A 22,880-nucleotide genomic window follows, 5' to 3' on the forward strand; every position below is an offset into this window, starting at 1 on the left:
CTATAAGATCACCCCTCAGCCTCCTATGCTCCAGAGAAAAAAGTCCCAGTCTATCCAGCCTCTCCTTATAATTCAATCCATCAAGTCCCAGTAGCATCCTAGTAAATCTTTTCTGCACTCTTTCTAGTTTAATAATATCCTTTCTATAATAGGGTGACCAGAATTGCACACAGTATTCCAAGTGTGGCCTTACCAATGTCTTGTACAACTTTAACAAAAGACGTCCCAACTCCTGTATTCAATGTTCTGACCGATGAAACCAAGCATGCAGAATGCCTTCTTCACCACTCTGTCCACCTGTGACTCCACTTTCAAGGAGCTATGAACATGTACCCCTAGATCCCTTTGTTCTGTAACTCTCCCCAACACCCTACCATTAACTGAGTAAGTCCTGCCCTGGTTCAATCTACCAAAATGCATCACCTCGCATTAAATTAAATTAAACTCAATTTGCCATTCGTCAGCCCACTGGCCCAATTGATCAAGATCCCGTTGCAGTTGAAGATAACTTTCTTCACTGTCCACTGTGCCACCAATCTTGGTGTTATCTGCAAACTTACTAACTATATTCTCATCCAAATCATTAATATAAATGACAAATAACAGATGCAATAAAGACAGGACAGTTAGTGAGATTTTGCAAGCCCAGGCAAGTCATGGGGGTTACAGATAATGTGAGAAATCTCACAAACTGTCCTGCCTGGAGACAATATACATCTCTTTAACCTGTGCTTAACGCTCTCTCCACTCACATTGTCTGTACCTTTGAAACTTGATTACCTGTAAAGACTCGCATTCCAACCATTATTTTGTAAATTGAGTTTGTGTCTCTGTGCCCTGTTTGTGAACAGAACTCCCACTCACCTGAAGAAGGAGCAGCGCTCCGAAAGCTGGTGGATTTTGCTACCAAATAAACCTGTTGGACTAACCTGGTGTTGTGAGACTTCTTACTGTGTTTACCCCAGTCCAACACCGGCATCTCCACCCCATTGTAAGGGTCAGAGAGGCCCCCCACCCAGCCCTCCTGGCACCCTTTCAGGGGAAAAAACCTCCCACAGAAATCTCAACATGTCCAACCGTACATCTGGGCAGTCTTGGGGTGGGTGTAGCACCAATTTAACAACCATGGTGACCATGTCATCGTCGCCGGTGGCGGGGCCTTCCAGGCCCACCTATGCGGCCCACCCCGACATGACCATCGAGGTCTGCGTCAGGGCAATGGCTGGGGTCGTCGGCCCCTCAGCCATTGTGGCGGCCTCGAAGATCTACAGAAACGCCGTATTCTTCCTGAAGGCTGAGCGGGCGGTTCACCTTGCCCTAGAAATGCAGCTCACGGACGTTCCTGGCGGTGGACCCACTGGAGGCCACCACCCAGAGGGTTCTTCTTTCGAACATCCCGCTCTTTAACCCTGTGGAGCTCCTCCTCCCCTACCTTCATCTTCTGGGGGAGGTCAGGTCCAGGGTGACCCCGATCCCGCTCGGCCTTCGGGACCCAGTCCTCCTTCCGGCGCCAGGTATTTGTTCGTCTGGCCTGGGAGGACTGCCTGGAGGGGGGCTTTAATGTCCATTTTGAGGGAACGATGTACCAGGTCTTCTGGACTGCAGATGCCATGCAGTGCCATGCTTGCCATGGGGCATGTTGGAAAGAACTGCCTTGTCTCCAAAGCCACCGACTCCCACCCCAAGGCGGCTGCAGCTGGCACCACAGCCCCCTCTCTCTCCAGTCAAGTACCACCTAGACCCCCGCAAGGGGAGGCCACGCCGGCAGCTGCTGCCACCTTAACTGCTGGTGGGGAGGTGGGGGGGGGGAGGGGGCAGAGCTTCCGCGTGGCCAAAAGATTCCGGCAAAGAAGGGCAAGAAGAAGGTGGGGAACAGAACCCCGACCCCTACTACCCCAGTCACCCCGGCAGCCGGCTCAGGGAAAAATTCTACCTCCGACCCCCACCTCCCAAACCATCAACCGGCCTGTTGACGCCTCAGTGTCCTGTGCTGGGCCCAGCACCGCATGGGGGGGCGTGCGACCCCGAGCCAGCAGAAACATCACCCCCCGGGTAGGGGAAAGGAAAGCCCAAAGGGCGGGGCAGGAAGGAGAGGGGCAGAGTGCGAGGGGCATCCCCTGCCGGGGGCGTTGCCCCTCACGAAAAGGCGCTACACCTCAGGGGAGGGGGAGCCCAACACCAGTGGGACTCCCCACACCCCCTCCCATAGCATAGAGATGGTGGCGCCCACGCCCTTCTCCCCGTTCATACCATCCCCTGCCCCACCCCCACCCATTTTTGTGCCTTGCCCCCAGAGCGGGGGCAAGAAGTTAAAGAAAAAGGCCAAAAAGAAACATGTGCTGCCGCAGTCCTCCAAGCGGGACTCCCTGGGGCCGGGTGCGAGTGGGACCCCCGTGGTCCCGTTCCACCCGGTGCAATTTCGCATCCCGGAGAAGTTCCTTTTTAGTTTGTTGGAGGACTGTGGCAGCTGTTTGGGTCCTTGGGTGGCAGAGGCCAGGAACCCCCTCCCCCTCCCCGCCCCCCCGTCTGTCCTGACCTCTGGACACCCCCTTCTCGAACCGGAGGGTTCTCCGAACCTGTGGGATGTCCAGGCATCTGGGGCAGAGCGGGGGACTGAGCCGCCGCCACCCTCGGGCCCAGAAGCAAGGGAGGAGCCCAGGGGGAACCCCTCTTCCGCCAATCCTGGGGGTGGGATCCGGGGTGGCGGAGCTTAGACTGGTTGGTGGCTCCATGCCGCCCACCGTACGCACTGCGGCAGGAGACCCGGAGTTGGAGGGCGACTGCCCTGAGGAGCAGAGCTGCTCGGTCGTGGGCACACAGGGATGGTTTGTGGGTTCGCCTGGAGCGAGGCAGGGAGCGGTGCCCCCCACCGAGTCGCCCCAGGGGAACTCAGGGCCTTTCTGAAAGACCACTCTGGTTGCCCTGACAGCGTCCGACTGGCCCTCAACCGTTGGTCGGACCTGGCGCTGCTCGTCCGGTCCACGCAAGCCTGCTCCCAGGCAGCGCTGGCTCGGACCAAGTAGAGCAGCGCCAGTTGCAGGAGTTACCCACTGGGCACATGGCGGAGTGGATCGGCGTGTCTTGCGCCATCACTCCCTCACACAATTAGATAAGTGGTGATGGGAGCACTAAGCTTCTGATATGAAGGTGACCGTAGCCAGCCTCAAAGTCAACGGCAGCTGTAAGCCACTCCGCAGTCTCCAGAAACTTCTCGGTCCTCCGGCAAGAAACCCGTACCACTCCGGGAGGCGAAGTACGATGGGGGGGGGGGGGGGGTCTCCTTGAGTCACCTCACGGTCGCTTCTAGTGGGGTGATTATCTTGTTGGCCCCGCATTTGCTGCCAGAGATCCTGGGGGTCAAGGAGCCTGTTCCAGGCTGATTGCTGCACTTGACAGCCTGTGAGGGGGGGCGCGGTCATTCACTTCCTGAATGCCTGCGCCCCGACCGCCGGACCGCAGCAAATGACTTTCTATGAGAAAGTGTCCGCTCATCTCGACACCATCAAAGGGGGCGAATGCACCGTTTTCGGGGGGGGGGGGCGGATTTTGACTGCACCCTCAAGGCTTGGGACCGCACCGGCCCCTGGCTGCACACCCCAGCCGTGGTGACCTGCTCGGGACCCACGACTTGGTGGACGTCTGGAGACATCTCCATCCTGCTACTGTCCACCTGACGCTGGCACACCCAAAGTTGGGGAGGGAGTGCCAAGAATTTCACCCCACAACAGTGATGGAACAGTGTCCCATATCAGGATGGTGTGTGGCTTTGAGAAGGACTTGCAGGTGTTCCCAAGCATCGCTCCTTGGGTGGTAGAGGTGTGGGTTTAGATGGTGCTGTTGAATGAGCTTGGTGAGTTGCATCTTCAATGAAAACCTCAGAAATTAATGGTTGCACATCACTTAATAAAATAATTCCTGCCATACAGGAGGCCAGAAAGAGTCTTTCTTCTCTCTGAAATCTGTCTTTTTGGCACCTTTTCTATTCAGGTGAGGCTTTGTGCTAAAGGCTACCAGCTGTGGCAGAGAGCAGTTGTTGAATCTCTCTGGAACTGGGAGCTGTCTCTTGTACCCCTGATGACATACTAACATCCCCACAATAGGATTGGTTCTCGGGTTACCAAAACATCAAATTTAAATCTAATAGGCTGCTGTTATTGTGCCTAATTTAAATTGAATGGGCAAAATTCAAAAACAGCCTGTTGTCTCTGCAACACTCCTGTTTGGCCTGTGATACGATGTTTCAGTCTGTGTACTCACCTGCATCTTTTTTTTAAAAACACTACCTTTATTTTAAAGGGACCATGCAACATTTTCACCTCTTAGCATTTTACAAACACCAACTTTGCAGCACTATACCTGCGGTAAAATTCAGCCCTTTAAAATTTCCAGGTGTAGCAGGGTGTGAAATTCCCTTTGTAACGGCGCGGTAGCACAGTGGTTAGCACTGATGCTTCACAGCTCCAGGGACCCGGGTTCGATTCCCGGCTCGGGTCACTGTCTGTGCGGAGTCTGCACATTCTCCCCCCCCGTGTCTGCGTGGATTTCCTCCGGGTGCTCCGGTTTCCTCCCACACTCCAAAGATGTGCGGGCTAGGTTGATTGGCCATTCTAAATTGCCCTTTAGTGTCCCGGGATGCAAAGGTTAGAGGGTTTAGCGGATAAATATGTCGGGATATGGGGATAGGGCCTGGGTGGGATTGTGGTTGGTCAAGACCCGATGGGCTGAATGGCCTCTTTCTGCACTGTAGGATTCTATGATTTCTATGTAACTAAATGTTATGGAAATGCACATCTGAAATGTGAATAGCAACTGGCATTTTCTGACCAGATTTAGCAGCTGTATAATTCAACTCCTTGACACTTTGACAATCCCAAACTTTCCCCTGTGGTGAGGTGGCAGTGGGTGGGAGAGGCAGAGCTCACATGAGGTGGGGGCAGTCTGAATGGTGAATTTAGGACTCACGCGCACTAAGATTTGAGCACCTAAGCTGACACTGCAATTTCTTTTGTCCTTTTGGAGCTGCGGTCTTTCAAATGAATCTCCTCCCTCTCCCCTCCATTTTCTCCCACTCTTCCCAATCTTGTTGCTGTACCATGGGTCTGCAACTTGCCTTGTCTCAGCCTTTGCATTTAGTGCTTTTGTTTTGACTTGACAGGAAGAAAGGCATCATCATCAACATTTCTTCAGAAGCTGGGACTCACCCTCATCCACTGATCACCATGTATTGTGCGACAAAGGTATTTAACAACATATTCTTTAACTAGATAACGTTTTGAGTGAGATTGTTGCAAGATCTAGCCTTTTTTCCAGAGACTTGAACGTATAATTTAGGCTGATGCTTCAAGCGCACTATTACGATGGAGATCTTTTGGACAATGCATGAAACTGCAGCCTGACCTGTGTGGATGTTCGCAATTTGGGGCCCCCCCATAGTAAACAAGTGGTTTTTCTGTTCGATGTAGAAATCTTCAACTGAAGTAGAATCATAATGCTACAGCACCAAAGGAGGTCATTCAGTCCATAGTGATGGCTCTTTGAATGAGTTATCCAATAAGTCCCAGCTGCCCCCCCCCGCTCTTTCATAGAAACTTACATAGAAACATAGAAAAACTACAGCACAAACAGGCCCTTCGGCCCACAAGTTGTGCCGAACACATCCCTACCTTCTAGACCTACCTACAACCCTCCATCCTATTAAGCTCCATGTACTCATCCAGGAGTCTCTTAAAAGACCCTATTGAGTTCGCCTCCACCACCACTGATGGCAGCCGATTCCACTCGCCCACCACCCTCTGTGTGAAAAACTTACCCCTGACATCTCCCCTGTACCTACCCCCCAGCACCTTAAACCTGTGTCCTCTCGTAGCAGACATTTCCACCCTGGGAAAAAGCCTCTGAGAGTCCACCCGACCTATGCCTCTCAACATCTTATACACCTCTATTAGGTCTCCTCTCATCCTTCGTCTCTCCAAGGAGAAAAGACCGAGCTCCCTCAGCCTATCCTCATAAGGCATGCCACTCAATCCAGGCAACATCCTTGTAAATTTCCTCTGCACCCTTTCAATCTTTTCCACATCCTTCCTATAGTGAGGCGACCAGAACTGAGCACAGTACTCTAAGTGGGGTCTGACAAGGGTCTTATATAGCTGCATCATTATCCCCGGACTACTAAACGCAATCCCTCGATTGATAAAGGCCAGCACACCATACGCCTTCTTAACCACCTCCTCCACCTGCGGGGACGATTTTAGAGTCCTATGGACCCGGACCCCAAGGTCCTTCTGATCCTCTACAGTACTAAGAGTCTTTCCCTTTATATTGTACTCCTTCATCCCATTTGACCTGCCAAAATGGACCACGACGCATTTATCTGGGTTGAAGTCCATCTGCCACTTGTCCGCCCAGTCTTGCATCTTATCTATGTCCCTCTTTCACCATAGACCTTCAATTTGTCCGCCTTCAAGTCAATTCCCTTTTGAAAAGTTAAGTGAATCTGCTTCCACAATCCTTCCAGATCATGATCTGTGTGAATTATCTCACTGCTGACTCTTTGGCCAGTTACCTTTATCGTCTTGTGATCAGCCCATCTGGCCAGAGTGTTATGCCCATGTGAGGAGGGGTTGAAGTGACTCCCCGTTGCTGCCACTCCAGGCCTGACTGTAAAACAGGGCTTCTATTTGTTTTGAATTTGGAGGGAATGTGCTTTGCCAATGCTGCAGAGGTCCCACTGTTTACTTTCAGATTGTAAAGAATTGACCAGGCTTTCTGAGGTTAAACAAAGATTGAGTATACGGTTAGCTATTCTTTGGTTAGTCTTGATGTAATACTTCCACATTGTGGCCATTTGTTCAGCTGTCTTCCTGGAAAGCCGAATAGAGCAGATTTCCACTTTTTCATAGAAATCATAGAAACCCTACAGTGCAGAAGGAGGCCATTCGGCCCATCGAGTCTGCACCGACCACAATCCCACCCAGGCCCTACCCCCACATATTTACCCACTAATCCCTCTAACCTACGCATCTCAGGACTCTAAGGGGCAATTTTTAACCTGGCCAATCAACCTAACCCGCACATCTTTTTACTCCCAAAGATCTCTAGTTGCAGTAGATTTCTCTTCTCCGGATGGTTACTTTGCAAATCTGGGCACAATTCTCCTAAAAGAGAGACAGTACTGAAAAAGACTGAAGCTGGTTGCCCTATCAATGTGGTCTTTTTTCCCCTCTCTCCTGGTTGCTACAACCCTTAAGTACCCTACTTGCTTTATCTTCCAGAGGAATTGTATTTGTCCATGTCTGCTTCAGATAATTACATTTCGATGTCTCATCTCAAACATTTGCAAATTCACAGGATAGTGTAAAAACAACAAGAGATGGAGTCATTCACACTCACTGGGGTTTTGAGTCTTTTGTTTCCAGCTTGGGGACTGTGAGCTGTATGTCATAGCCATCACACTCTGTGTTTCTATTTGTGATTTATATAAACGATCTGGAAGAAGGTGTAACTGGGGTGATCAGTAAGTTTGCGGACGACACGAAATTGGCTGGACTTGCAGATAGTGAGGAACATTGTCAGAGACTGCAGAAGGATATAGATAGGCTGGAAATTTGGGCAAAGAAATGGCAGATGGAGTTCAATCCTGATAAATGCGAAGTGATGCATTTTGGTGGAACTAACGTAGGGGGAGCTATACGATAAATGGGCAGAACCATAAAGGGTGTAGATACGCAGAGGGACCTGGGTGTGCAAGTCCACAGATCCTTGAAGGTGACGTCACAGGTGGAGAAGGTGGTGAAGAAGGCATATGGCATGCTTGCCTTTATAGGACGGGGCATAGAGTATAAAAGTTGGGGTCTGATGTTGCAGTTGTGTAGAAGGTTGGTTTGGCCGCATTTGGAATACTGCGTCCAGTTCTGGTCGCCACACTACCAGAAGGACGTGGAGGCTTTAGAGAGAGTGCAGAGAAGGTTTACCAGGATGTTGCCTGGTATGGAAGGGCTTAGTTATGAGGAGAGATTGGGTAAACTGGGATTATTCTCACTGGAAAGACGGAGGATGAGGGGTGACCTAATAGAGGTGTATAAAATTATGAAAGGCATAGATAGGGTGAACGGTGGGAAGCTTTTTCCCAGGTCGGTGGCGACGTTCACGAGGGGTCATAGGTTCAAGGTGAGGGGGCGGGGGGGAAGGTTTAACACGGACCTCAGAAGGACGTATTTTACACAGAGGGTGGTGGGGGCCTGGAATGCGCTGCCGGGCAAGGTGGTGGAGGCGGACACACTGGGAACGTTTAAGACTTATCTAGACAGCTATATGAACGGAGTGGGAACGGAGGGATACAAAAGAATGGTCTAGTTTGGACCAGGGAGCAGCGCAGGCTTGGAGGGCCGAAGGGCCTGTTCCTGTGCTGTATTGTTCTTTGTTGTCCTTTGTTCTTGTCACAATAGTTTCTCATGTTTTTGAATGTCTTAGTTAATTCTGCCTTTATTCTTTTCTGCACTCATCTAAGATGAACAACCTTCGCCCTCCTCGTCTCTACAACTGAAATTCTTCGCTCCCTCTTCGTGATCTTGGCATCTGTCTCACCACGACACAAACCTGTGGCTGTTCTAAAGGTTTAGCATTGCTTGAATGTTTTGTGGACAAAGAGGGCTACAGGATGAAAGATCATTAACTAATTGGGCTCTGAGATTTTTTTTTCCTCATAGGTCTTTATTGACTTCTTTTCTCGGGCACTGAATGCAGAGTACAAGAATAATGGGATTATCGTACAGGTATGGCAAAATTACTTCAGTTTTCTTTTGGGAATTGTAAACAAGAGTTCACACAAAGTAGGTGTGATGGATTGTCAGATGCCGAACGTAGGTGAGTTGAGTGCGCTCATAGTTTTCCTAACCAGACGATTGTTCAATAATGTGGTGCTTCACCTCATTTACTTTGAGCTGTTGGCCTTGGCTGAACATCAGACGGTTCTGGTTTCAAGCCCGTGTTCAGGAATTGAGCCTAGTAACTCTCAGACTGAGGGAGCACTGCACTGCCGATGGTTGTGTCTTTCAGGTGAGATTAAATGAGCAACTCATTTTTAAGTGAGTTCCAGATTCTCCGACAGGAGGAAATATCCTCTCCACATCCACCCTCAGACCCCCTCAATCTTAAAGATTTCAACTCTTCTGAACTCCAGTGGCTACGGGCCTAGCCTCTCCAACCTTTCTTCATAAGGCAGCCTACCCATTCCTGGTATTGGTCCAGTCAACCTTCTCTGAACTGCTTCTAATGCATTTACCTCCTTTAAGTAAGGAGACCAATACTGTACACAGTATTCCAAACGTGGTCTCACCAGTGCCCTCTACAACTGTAGTCTAACCGCCCTACTTTTTATCCAACTCCCCTCCCAATAAATGATATTCTGTTTGATTTCCTAATGTCTTGGACGTGCCTTTTGTGATTCATGCACTAGGACACCCAGATCTCTTACCGTTTTGGATAACATTCTTCCTACCAAAATGGACAACTTCACATTTACCCACGGTATATTTTATTTACCAGATCACGACCCACTCCACTTTGTAAACTCTTTGTCCTCTTCGCAACTTACTTTCTTACTATCTTTCTTGTGTCATCAGCAAATTTAGCAGTTGTACTGCTGGTCTCTTCATCCCAGTCATTGATATAAATTGTAAGAAGTTGAGGTCCCAGCACCGATCCCTGTGGCACACCACTTGTTAAACCCTGCCAACCAGAAAAAGGCCCATTTATGCCTACTGTTTCCCATTAGCTAGCCAATCTCCTCTCCATGCCAGTATGTTGCCCCCCACTCACCACCCCCCCCCCCCACCCCCCTTACACCAGGAACATTTATTTTACTTAATAACCTTTTGTGGTACCTTATCAAATGCCTTCTAGAAATCACAGTACAGTGCATGTTTAACCAATTTATTAGACTCAACGTGATTTCCTATTCAACCACGTTGACTTTGCGTGATTGCCCTGAATTTTCTCAGTGGCCTGCCATAAAATCTCTTATACATTTTCCCTACGACAGACGTTAGGCTTGTAATTTCCTGTTTTCTGTCTCCCTTCCTTCCATTTTAAATAAAGGAGTTACATTTTGCTATTTTCCAATCTGATTGAACCTTCCCCGAATCTAGGGAGTTTTGGAAAATTAAAAACTATCTCACTAGCCAAAGAATCTAGGATGAAGTCCATCAGGACATAGGTGGCACAGTGGTTAGCACTGCTACCTCACAGCTCCAGGGACCTGGATTCGATTCCTGGCTCGGGCCACTGTCTTTGTGGAGTTTGCACGTTCTCCCCGTGTCTGTGTGGGTTTCCTCCGGGTGCTCCAACTTCCTCCTACAGTCCAAAGATGTGCGGGTTAGGTTTGTTGGCCATGCTAAATTGCCCCTAGTGTCAGGGGAATTAGTAGGGTAAATATGTTGCGTTACAGGAACAATATATTCAGCGACACTCCCCTGGTGTTGTAATTTTCCTAAATTACTCCCTCCCTGATGTTTTCTCATACTATAATTTTTCCTTTTTGCCATTCGACGCTATTCTTTATATTCTGCCCAATCTTCTGACCAGTCTTTGCTCGATTTATGCTTCTTCTTCAAATTTGTCTCCGTTCATGTGAAGCACGAATAAACCCTGGATTAGGTCCCATGAGCTGAATGGGTTGTTCCTGTGCTGTAAACTCGTTTACCAAAATTTGCGAGCAGTTCTTTGTGGCTCTGAACTGAGCTGCCCATTGACTGTCTGTCTTCATGGAGTTTGCACGTTCTTCCCGTGTCTGCATGGGTTTCCTCCCACACTCCAAAGATGTGCGGGTTAGGTGGATTGGCCGTGCTAAATTGCCCCTTAGTGTCAGGGGCAGTAGTGAGGTAAATATATGGGGATAGGGCCTCGGTGGGATTGTTGTTGGAGCGGGCTGAATGGCCTCCTTCTGCACTATGATGATTCACACTCCAGAAGCTTCAAATAGATGACCTGGGCAACAGAAAGATCCCAAGGTGAATTACTTCTGAGGTGAAGGCACACTCTTATATGCTGTACCCAGATCTCAATTGTGCAGGAAGGGGCTTTACTGAGGTGAAGACCCACTAATCACCCTGTATCCAATCTACTTCAAAGATGTTTGTCAGTTCTTGGGAATGTCCCAAGAACATTGTATCTCTGATCTGGAATTGGATGACAACTTGCATTTATATAGCACTTTTTAAATGTGATAAATCAGTGTTGCCAAACAAAATACGGGGGGGAGGTGGGTGGGGAGAGAGAGAGACGGGAAAGATATTGGGACAGATGACCAAAAGCCTAATTAAAGTAGATTTTAAGGCATGTCTTAAAGAGGAAGAGTCAATGTATTTGACCAGCAATAGTAAAGTGGGGGAATTTCGGGATGGTCAAGAGACCAGAATTGGAGGAGTGCAGATGTAGATGTCTCGGAGGTTGCAGAAATAGGGAAGGAGTGAGATTAGGGTGAGAATTTAAAATTTGAGGTGTTGCCTGATATGGAGTCAACTGGAGGATTTGATGCAAGTAAACAGGATTTACCCTTTGTAAGGGGTGAAATTTAAACATTTATTGATTAGTAGGCTCACATTAATGTGCAATGAATTGCTGTGAAAATCCCATAGTTGCCACACCCCTGCGCCTGTTCAGGTACACTGAGGGAGAATTTAGCAATGCTAACCAGCACGTCTTTCAAACTGTGGGAGGAAACAGGAAACCCACGCAAACGCTGGGGGGAGTGTGCAAACTCCGCACAGTGACCCAAGCCAGGAATTGAACCTGGGTCCCTGGCACTGAGGCAGCAGTGCTAACCACTGCCATGTCACCACACGGTGAGGTTAGCCAAGAGATGATCGGAATAGTAGAATAGGCAGAATCTTTTTTCCATACCAAAATAAATATTACAAAAAGTACATAAACTGGCTGAGATGATCTTTATTTTCCCTCAGTGTGTGATGCCTCTCATGATCTCCACCAACTTGACGCATGATGTGCAAACCAATTTTTTTATAAAGGATACAGTTGACTTTGTCCAGGAAGCTCTGAACACCGTTGGGATAAGAGAGCGGACAAATGGCTGCTGGTCCCATGCCTTGCAGGCAAGTGCTAAATTTACTGCTGTGCTGTACCTCGATGTGAAACGGCCATTTTGTGTGAGGTACCTTTGACAGAACTGATACCTGTGAACTGCATGCAGCAAAGATCAGTGTGGTTGGGTGAGGCAGTGAAAAAATAGGGGGATGGCTGGATGAAATGAGAATGTTACATGAGAGCCCCAATACCAGGTGGACTGGTAGGACCTCACTATCCTGCCTCTTCCTGACACTGCAGGAGGTGGAAAGCAGACACAATTGCAAGATGGTTGGAATTCAAGTCTTTTCAGGTGATCAGGTCTTTACAGGTACAGACAATGTAAGTGGAGAGAGGGATAATCAGATGTTAAAGACATGTGAAATGTTGAATTGGACCCCTCCAGAAGGCCACCTGCCCTAGACTCGACATGTACGCTCAAGCCATCTGGAGATGCGTCAATGTCAGATTGCAAAATCCTAAATGTCCTGGCTTGGGACAATTCACACTTCTTTAACCTATGATTATCCCTCTCTTTATCACCTGAAAAGACTCGCATTCCAACCATTATCTTGCAATTGTGTCTTTGTCTATATGTGCCGTGTTTGTAAAACCTACTTCTCCACTCACTTGAAGGAGGAGCACTCCAAAAGCTCGTGATTCCAAATAAATCTGTTGGACTTTAACCTGGTGTTGTGAGACTTCTTACTGTGCCCACCCCAGTCCAACACCGGCATCTCCACATCTTGGCCTGCGAGGTAATTGGGGAATGGAAATTGGCCTTGTTGCTGGACGGATGGCTGAGGTGTACCAGCCAGAATTCTGCTATTCAGTCACGTGTGTAGATGGTAGAAATGTGTGCATCAGGCCTGGCTATATTAACCTCCATATCTCTTCCCAACCCTACATGGTAGAATAGCCTGGGAGCCACTTCCCTGTCTTCGTGGTAAGAATGGGTTGTAGGGGAGGTGGAAGAGAGGGATCAGTTTCTGAAAAGCTGTGTCCCAGTATGTCTCAGCAGTCCCAATATCTGATTATACTCCAGGGGCCTCTACTCTTCAGAACTTGACCTGCGGTTTTTCCAAGAAGATGGAAGTATGTGATAGGAATTGGGATGATTGTTGCGTTGAGACCAGACGCTAATTTTTCCTGATCTCTTGTTTCTCCAGCACTTCTTCATCGAAAGGCTGTTTCCGGAATGGCTCCGACTGACTCAGTTCAGCCTTAATAGGCTGAAGGACTTTTCCAAACAGAGACTGGCAACAGTGGAGAAATGGCAGAAGAAATTCAAGACAACATAAGTCTCGGTGGCTGAAAGGGTTGGGGGGGTGCGAGGGGTGGTGGTGGTGGGGGGGGAGGGTGTGGGAGTGGGTGGTGGTGGTGGTGGAGGAGAGATAGACAATTTTCATACTACTTTGTCGTCCTAATTGATTCCTAGCCGGGTATCCAGGATCTCCTGTTCAACCTGTGAACGCCCAAGTAAAAATACGCCTTGCTCAAAGCTTTCGCTGCAAAATGTTAAGCAATGTTTTGGTTGTGTTGTTTTCCTAAGGGTGAAAATAAACTTTTAAGCCTTTCACTTGGTGTCTACAACTCATTTTTGGCACAGTCATTGAACGAGCCCTGTTTATATTATAAAAATAGGTCTCCCCCAGCAGTATTGTTCTGGTGAATCTGCACAGCAACTCCTCCAAGGCCAGCACGTACTTCCTGAAGAATGGTGCCCATATCCAAATGCGATTATTCCAGATGTGGTCTGATAAATGCTCTGTCAGACTGAAATATCAGTTTAAAGGTTTATTTATTAGTGTTACAGGCAGGCTTACATCAACACTGCAATGAAGTTACTGTGAAAATCCTCTAATCCTGCTACTGTGAAAATCTGGCGCCTGTTTTGGTACACTGAGGGAGAATTTCCATGCTCAATTCACCTAACCAGTGTCTTTTGGAATGTGGGAGGAAGCCCATGCAGACACGGGAAGAATGTGCAAACTCCCGAGTCACCCAAGGCCAAAATTGTACCCGGGTCCCTGGAACAAAGACACAGCAGTGCTCACCGCTGTGCTGCCTGGGATTGCTGGCCCGAGAAATTTGTTTTTAGTTACTGGAAATTTCAGGTTCAATTCTGGTCACTGTCTGTGTGGAGTTTGCACGTTCTCCCTGTGTCTGCGTGGGTTTCCTCCGGATGCTCCGGTTTCCTCCCACAGTCCAAAGATGTGCAGGTTAGGTGGATTGGCCGTGTTAAATTGCCCCTTCGTGCTAGAGAGATTAGCAGGGTAAATACATGGAGTTAGGAGGATAGTGCCTGGGTGGGATTGTTGTCACAATGGCACGATGGGCTAAATAGCTTCCTTCTGCACTATTTTTAAATTTTTTAAATGTAAGATTTAGACTAACATTGCAAAGCTACATAAGGCAACTAAAGCAACACTTGTTATAGAATGGTAGGATGCCGACATAATGCAGAAGGAGGCCATTTGGCCTATCGGGTCTGCATCAACACCAACCCCACCCTCGAATCCTGTAACCCCATGTCTTTTACCCTGCTGATCCCCCTGACACGAAGGGGCAATTTAACATGGCCAATCCACCTACCCTGCACATTAACCAATAAGGTTTGAATCGGGTCCTATAATTAAGGCTTTTTATTGATGATATTACATTCTATACATGTCAATTAACACAAATCCATTCCACATCGCAATAGACATTATATACAAATATACACCAGCACAGTGGTTAACCTCAGAGCGCCAGGGACCAGAGTTCGATTCCTGGCTTGGGATCACTGTCTGTGCAGAGTCTGCACGTTCCCCGTGTTTGCGTGGGTTTCCTCTCAGTCTGAAAGAGGTGCTAGTTAGGTGTATTGGCCAGCTAAATTCTCCCTCAGTGTACCCAGAGTGTGGCGACTAGGGCTTGTTCACAGTAACTTTATTGCAGTGTTAATGTAAATCCACTTGTGACACTACATAGAGTCATAGAGGTTTACAGCATGGAAACAGGCCCTTCGGCCCAACCTGTCCATGCCACCCTTTTTTTTAATACCCCTAAGCTAATCTCAATTGCCCACATTTGGCCCATATCCCTCTATACCCATCATACCCATGTAACTATCTAAATGCTTTTTAAAAGATAAAATTGTACCCGCCTCTACTACTGCCTCTGGCAGCTTGTTCCAGATACACACACACTGTGTGAAAAAATTGCCCCTCTGGAAACTTTTGTATCTCTCCCCTCTCACCTTAAACCTATGCCCTCTAGCTTTAGACTTCCCTAGATATCTTGACCATCTACCTTGTCTATGCCCCTCATTATTTTATAGACCTCTATAAGATCACCCCTCAGCCTCCTATGCTCCAGAGAAAAAAGTCCCAGTCTATCCAGCCTCTCCTTATAATTCAATCCATCAAGTCCCGGTAGCATCCTAGTAAATCTTTTCTGCACTCTTTCTAGTTTAATAATATCCTTTCTATAATAGGGTGACCAGAATTGCACACAGTATTCCAAGTGTGGCCTTACCAATGTCTTGTACAACTTTAACAAAAGACGTCCCAACTCCTGTATTCAATGTTCTGACCGATGAAACCAAGCATGCAGAATGCCTTCTTCACCACTCTGTCCACCTGTGACTCCACTTTCAAGGAGCTATGAACATGTACCCCTAGATCCCTTTGTTCTGTAACTCTCCCCAACACCCTACCATTAACTGAGTAAGTCCTGCCCTGGTTCAATCTACCAAAATGCATCACCTCGCATTAAATTAAATTAAACTCAATTTGCCATTCGTCAGCCCACTGGCCCAATTGATCAAGATCCCGTTGCAGTTGAAGATAACTTTCTTCACTGTCCACTGTGCCACCAATCTTGGTGTTATCTGCAAACTTACTAACTATATTCTCATCCAAATCATTAATATAAATGACAAATAACAGATGCAATAAAGACAGGACAGTTAGTGAGATTTTGCAAGCCCAGGCAAGTCATGGGGGTTACAGATAATGTGAGAAATCTCACAAACTGTCCTGCCTGGAGACAATATACATCTCTTTAACCTGTGCTTAACGCTCTCTCCACTCACATTGTCTGTACCTTTGAAACTTGATTACCTGTAAAGACTCGCATTCCAACCATTATTTTGTAAATTGAGTTTGTGTCTCTGTGCCCTGTTTGTGAACAGAACTCCCACTCACCTGAAGAAGGAGCAGCGCTCCGAAAGCTGGTGGATTTTGCTACCAAATAAACCTGTTGGACTTTAACCTGGTGTTGTGAGACTTCTTACTGTGTTTACCCCAGTCCAACACCGGCATCTCCACCCCATTGTAAGGGTCAGAGAGGCCCCCCACCCAGCCCTCCTGGCACCCTTTCAGGGGAAAAAACCTCCCACAGAAATCTCAACATGTCCAACCGTACATCTGGGCAGTCTTGGGGTGGGTGTAGCACCAATTTAACAACCATGGTGACCATGTCATCGTCGCCGGTGGCGGGGCCTTCCAGGCACACCTATGCGGCCCACCCCGACATGACCATCGAGGTCTGCGTCAGGGCAATGGCTGGGGTCGTCGGCCCCTCAGCCATTGTGGCGGCCTCGAAGATCTACAGAAACGCCGTATTCTTCCTGAAGGCTGAGCGGGCGGTTCACCTTGCCCTAGAAATGCAGCTCACGGACGTTCCTGGCGGTGGACCCACTGGAGGCCACCACCCAGAGGGTTCTTCTTTCGAACATCCCGCTCTTTAACCCTGTGGAGCTCCTCCTCCCCTACCTTCATCTTCTGGGGGAGGTCAGGTCCAGGGTGACCCCGATCCCGCTCGGCCTTCGGGACCCAGTCCTCCTTCCGGCGCCAGGTATTTGTTCGTCTGGCCTGGGAGGACTGCCTGGAGGGGGGCTTTAATGTCCATTTTGAGGGAACGATGTACCAGGTCTTCTGGACTGCAGATGCCATGCAGTGCCATGCTTGCCATGGGGCATGTTGGAAAGAACTGCCTTGTCTCCAAAGCCACCGACTCCCACCCCAAGGCGGCTGCAGCTGGCACCACAGCCCCCTCTCTCTCCAGTCAAGTACCACTTAGACCCCCGCAAGGGGAGGCCACGCCGGCAGCTGCTGCCACCTTAACTGCTGGTGGGGAGGTGGGGGGGGGGAGGGGGCAGAGCTTCCGCGTGGCCAAAAGATTCCGGCAAAGAAGGGCAAGAAGAAGGTGGGGAACAGAACCCCGACCCCTACTACCCCAGTCACCCCGGCAGCCGGCTCAGGGAAAAATTCTACCTCCGACCCCCACCTCCCAAACCATCAACCGGCCTGTTGACGCCTCAGTGGCCTGTGCTGGGCCCAGCGCCGCATGGGGGGGCGTGCGACCCCGAGCCAGCAGAAACATCACCCCCTGGGTAGGGGAAAGGAAAGCCCAAAGGGCGGGGCAGGAAGGAGAGGGGCAGAGTGCGAGGGGCATCCCCTGCCGGGGGCGTTGCCCCTCACGAAAAGGCGCTACACCTCAGGGGAGGGGGAGCCCAACATCAGTGGGACTCCCCACACCCCCTCCCATAGCATAGAGATGGTGGCGCCCACGCCCTTCTCCCCGTTCATACCATCCCCTGCCCCACCCCCACCCATTTTTGTGCCTTGCCCCCAGAGCGGGGGCAAGAAGTTAAAGAAAAAGGCCAAAAAGAAACATGTGCTGCCGCAGTCCTCCAAGCGGGACTCCCTGGGGCCGGGTGCGAGTGGGACCCCCGTGGTCCCGTTCCACCCGGTGCAATTTCGCATCCCGGAGAAGTTCCTTTTTAGTTTGTTGGAGGACTGTGGCAGCTGTTTGGGTCCTTGGGTGGCAGAGGCCAGGAACCCCCTCCCCCTCCCCGCCCCCCCGTCTGTCCTGACCTCTGGACACCCCCTTCTCGAACCGGAGGGTTCTCCGAACCTGTGGGATGTCCAGGCATCTGGGGCAGAGCGGGGGACTGAGCCGCCGCCACCCTCGGGCCCAGAAGCAAGGGAGGAGCCCAGGGGGAACCCCTCTTCCGCCAATCCTGGGGGTGGGATCCGGGGTGGCGGAGCTTAGACTGGTTGGTGGCTCCATGCCGCCCACCGTACGCACTGCGGCAGGAGACCCGGAGTTGGAGGGCGACTGCCCTGAGGAGCAGAGCTGCTCGGTCGTGGGCACACAGGGATGGTTTGTGGGTTCGCCTGGAGCGAGGCAGGGAGCGGTGCCCCCCACCGAGTCGCCCCAGGGGAACTCAGGGCCTTTCTGAAAGACCACTCTGGTTGCCCTGACAGCGTCCGACTGGCCCTCAACCGTTGGTCGGACCTGGCGCTGCTCGTCCGGTCCACGCAAGCCTGCTCCCAGGCAGCGCTGGCTCGGACCAAGTAGAGCAGCGCCAGTTGCAGGAGTTACCCACTGGGCACATGGCGGAGTGGATCGGCGTGTCTTGCGCCATCACTCCCTCACACAATTAGATAAGTGGTGATGGGAGCACTAAGCTTCTGATATGAAGGTGACCGTAGCCAGCCTCAAAGTCAACGGCAGCTGTAAGCCACTCCGCAGTCTCCAGAAACTTCTCGGTCCTCCGGCAAGAAACCCGTACCACTCCGGGAGGCGAAGTACGATGGGGGGGGGGGGGGGGTCTCCTTGAGTCACCTCACGGTCGCTTCTAGTGGGGTGATTATCTTGTTGGCCCCGCATTTGCTGCCAGAGATCCTGGGGGTCAAGGAGCCTGTTCCAGGCTGATTGCTGCACTTGACAGCCTGTGAGGGGGGGCGCGGTCATTCACTTCCTGAATGCCTGCGCCCCGACCGCCGGACCGCAGCAAATGACTTTCTATGAGAAAGTGTCCGCTCATCTCGACACCATCAAAGGGGGCGAATGCACCGTTTTCGGGGGGGGGGGGCGGATTTTGACTGCACCCTCAAGGCTTGGGACCGCACCGGCCCCTGGCTGCACACCCCAGCCGTGGTGACCTGCTCGGGACCCACGACTTGGTGGACGTCTGGAGACATCTCCATCCTGGCTCCAGAATCGTCACTTTTGTGAAGCTTAGACTTGACCGCCTTTACATTTCGAGGACGTACGCGTCCAGCGTCGCATCAGCTTCCGTGCGGCAGGTGCCATGCTCAGACCACCACCACCACCTGGTGTGGGCGGAGTTTGTTCCGTCTCACGTCGGTGGGGGGGGGGGTCCGCGTACTGGCACTTTAACAGCACGCTGCTGGAGGACGAGCGCTTCCTGGACGCGTTTCGTCGTTTCTGGGCCGGCTGGAGAAGGAAGCGGGGAGGCTTCCCCTCCTTGAGGCTCTGGTGGGATGTGGGCAAAACTCACGTCCGTACCTTCGAGGGGGTCGACAAGGAGGTGGAAATCCAGGCTCGAGGAGTTGGAGCGGGAGGTTTTCGACCTGGAGTCAAGCCTCGGTCAGCCCGACGCGGACCCGGCCCTGCGGCTGGAGTACAGGGAGAAGAAGGGCGCGCTGCGGGACCGGCAACTCGTCGGGTCTCACGGCGCGTACGTGAAGTCGCGGCTCCAGTTCCGGGTGGACCTGGACTGCGGCTCCCCCTTCTTCTATTCGCTGGAAAAAGGGTGGGCTAACCGTCAGCAGCTCCTTACTCTACTGGCCGACGATGATTCCCCCATCTCGGATCCGGAGGGCATCAGGGCCATTGCCCGGGATTATTACACTGCCCTTTTCTCTCTGGATCCGTCCAGCGAGTTCCGTGGGAGGACCTTCCGCAAGTCAGCCCAGAGGGCGCCGGCAGGCTTGAGGCCCCCATCACCATGGCCGAGCTGACCGGCGCCTTCGACAGCCTCCAACGGGGCAAAGCCCCGGGGCTGGACGGGCTGACCATGGAGTTCTTCAGGGTGCTCTGGGACGCTCTGGGGAGCGACTACGCGGGGGTCCTGGGGGAAAGCATTGCAACCGGGGAGATGCCCCTTTCGTGTTTGACCTGCTCCTCATATTCACGGACCCGGCTGACCTGCGGCGGATGCGAGAATGCCAGGCGGTGTACTCCGCCGCGTCCTCTGCCAGGATCAACTGGGCCGAGTGCTCCGGACTCCTGGTCGGTCCGTGGGAGACACACCCCCTCCCGGAGGAGCTCAGGCCTTTCTCCTGGAGCAGGACCAACCTCCTCTACTTGGGGGTCCATCTCTGCCCAGCTGAGGGATCCTGGCCGGCGAACTGGCAGGAGTTGGAGGCCAAAATCACCGCTCGCCTGAGTCGCTGGACAGGACTGCTCTGAGTGCTGTCTTACAGGGCGTGAGTTCTCATCATAAACTAGCTGATCGCCTCCATATTGTGACCGGCTGGTCACTTTGACCCCTCCCCCTAACTTTATTTACACGATAAATGGAAGAACCATAAAGGGTGTAGAGACGCAGAGGGACCTGGGTGTGCAAGTCCACAGATCTTTGAAGGTGACGTCACAGGTGGAGAAGGTGGTGAAGAAGGCATATGGCATGCTTGCCTTTATAGGACGGGGCATAGAGTGTAAAAGTTGGGGTCTGATGTTGCAGATGTATAGAACGCTGGTTAGGCCGCATTTGGAATACTGCGTCCAGTTCTGGTCGCCACACTACCAGAAGGACGTGGAGGCTTTGGAGAGAGTACAGAGGAGGTTTACCAGGATGTTGCCTGGTATGGAGGGGCTTGGTTATGAGGAGAGATTGGGGAAACTGGGGTTGTTCTCCTTGGAAAGACGGAGGATGAGGGGAGACTTAATAGAGGTGTATAAAATTATGAAAGGCATAGATAGGGTGAACGGTGGGAAGCTTTTCCCCGGGTCGGTGGTGACGTTCACGAGGGGTCATAGGTTCAAGGTGAAGGGGGGGAGGTTTAACACAGATATCAGAAGGACATATTTCACACAGAGGGTCGTGGGGGCCTGGAATGTGTTGCCGGGCAAGGTGGTGGAGGCGGACACACTGGGAACGTTTAAGACTTATCTAGACAGCTATATGAACGGAGTGGGAATGGAGGGATACAAAAGAGTGGTCTAGTTTGGACCAGGGAGCGGCGCGGGCTAATTGTTCCTTGTTTCTCGTGGAAGTGGAAATGACTAGGGTTGGGAAGCATTTTCCGATCAGGGCCATTGTGATCTCCTGGACTCGTTTCGATCGCCTCAGGGGGTCGGAGAGGAATTTCCCAGATTTATTTTTCCCCATATTGGCCCTGGGGTTTTTCACTCTGGGTTTTCGCCTCTCCCTGGAGATCACATGGTCTGGAATGGGGGGGTGGGGGTGAGTTAATAGGTTGTAATGAACAAAGCATTGTAGCTGTGGGGGACAGCTCGGTGGATAGGATATTGGTATGTAGATAGGCTGGAAAATTGGGCGGGGATCCTGGATTCAGGATTCAATCCTGGACCGGGGAGCGGCGCGGGCTTGGAGGGCCGAAGGGCCTGTTCCTGTGCTGTATTGTTCTTTGTTGTTGTTCTTTATCAAGAATATCCAGAGAACCCTCGTCCGGTTCTTCTGGGACAACAGACTGGGTCTCTGCTGAGATTCTGCATCTCCCGCTTAGGGATGGCACTCAGGGGCTGGTATGCCTTTGTACCCAGGTGGTGGCCTTCTGCCTCCAGACCCTGCAGAGATACCTTTACATTGAGCCTCCTCCACGATGGTGTGCCCTGATGACATATTCCTTCCGCCAGGGCACACCCTGTACATAAATCTGAGGAATCTTCGGACCTCCTTGCAGGCGTTGCCCGGCTTTTACCAGGACCTTCTCAAAGTCTGGAACACGGTCGCCTCGCGATGCAGCTCTCCTCTGTCAGGAGTAGCGGCTATCGTGAGAGAGCCGCTGCTCAGGAATCCGCTCCTCCAACCATATAACTTCAGGTGGCTGGCAGAGAGGAGGACCGTGGACGCTGGGGTGACCAGGATCGGGGACATGCTGGGTGGCGGAGGAGCGAGCTGGATGTTCCCCATGAGCTGGCTGAGCTCACGGGGGTGGCCTCTGGCACGTGGCCAAAGCCATCCAAGACCTTAGGACGGTCGTGCTCGGACCCAAGTGCATATGCGGTCTTGAGGTGGCGCAAGTGTGTGATGGGATCCCGCCCGAGCGTGCCCCAAGCCTAGACCCCCCCACCCTCCTCCCCGCCCCGGGTCAGGCACCCCACAGCTTGAGCCGCCTCATGGAAATGCCCTCCATGCCTTTTGCCTGTACGGGCTGCTGCTGCGCACCTTCCACTACTGCGTCCTCGCCTGTCGCCCGGATACACCTTGGTGGGCCTTGTTGCTGCCGGGCGGTGGAGGTCCCCAGTGGAGGTCCCCCTACGGAGGGATCTCTCCCAATTATCTTGGGGACCTGGGGTGGAGGGTGCTGCACGCAGCAGTACCGTAGAACCGTAGGTTTTTCTGGTTCACGGGCTCCCAAGGCTGCCCTTTCTGTGGCCTTGTGGAGTCCGTGGACCATGTCTATGTTTCGTGTTATAGGTTGCACACCCTTTTCAGTTTTCTCAAAAATCTTTTATCGATGTTTTGTTTGCACTTCAGTCTCACGCTTCTGATCTACAGGCGCCTGGTGTGTAGGAGGGGGCGGGTCGGGAATTGGACCTCCTCGTGAATCTGCTCCTGGGCCTGGCGAGATGAGCTATCAATAGGTCCAGGCAGCGGGCGATCGAGGGGGCCGTCCATCCTGACTGCCTGCCCCTCTACCGTGGCTATATTCGTGGACAGGTGTCTCTGGAGAGGGAGCGTGCGGTGTCCGGGGGCACAGTTGACGCCTTCCGTGCCCGCTGGGCACTGCAGGGGCTGGGGTGTATTATCGATCTCGACAATCACATTTTGATTTGATGTTTTAAGTTTCCTTTGTGCTTTGCTTTCCCCTCCT

At 51.4% G+C, this 22,880-nt stretch overlaps 1 long non-coding RNA gene across 1 annotated transcript; it reads left to right on the forward strand.

Annotated features, from left to right (window-relative positions):
- Positions 1 to 5,130: 5,130 nt before the first annotated feature.
- On the forward strand, positions 5,131 to 12,132 carry LOC144481672 (uncharacterized). The gene is made up of 3 exons (XR_013495754.1): positions 5,131 to 5,237; positions 8,706 to 8,771; positions 11,958 to 12,132. It is a non-coding gene; the product is annotated as an uncharacterized LOC144481672 (long non-coding RNA).
- The last annotated feature ends 10,748 nt before the right edge of the window (positions 12,133 to 22,880 follow it).

Source organism: Mustelus asterias, chromosome 31 (assembly GCF_964213995.1).
Source record: "Mustelus asterias chromosome 31, sMusAst1.hap1.1, whole genome shotgun sequence".
In the NCBI taxonomy this organism is placed as follows: domain Eukaryota; kingdom Metazoa; phylum Chordata; class Chondrichthyes; order Carcharhiniformes; family Triakidae; genus Mustelus; species Mustelus asterias.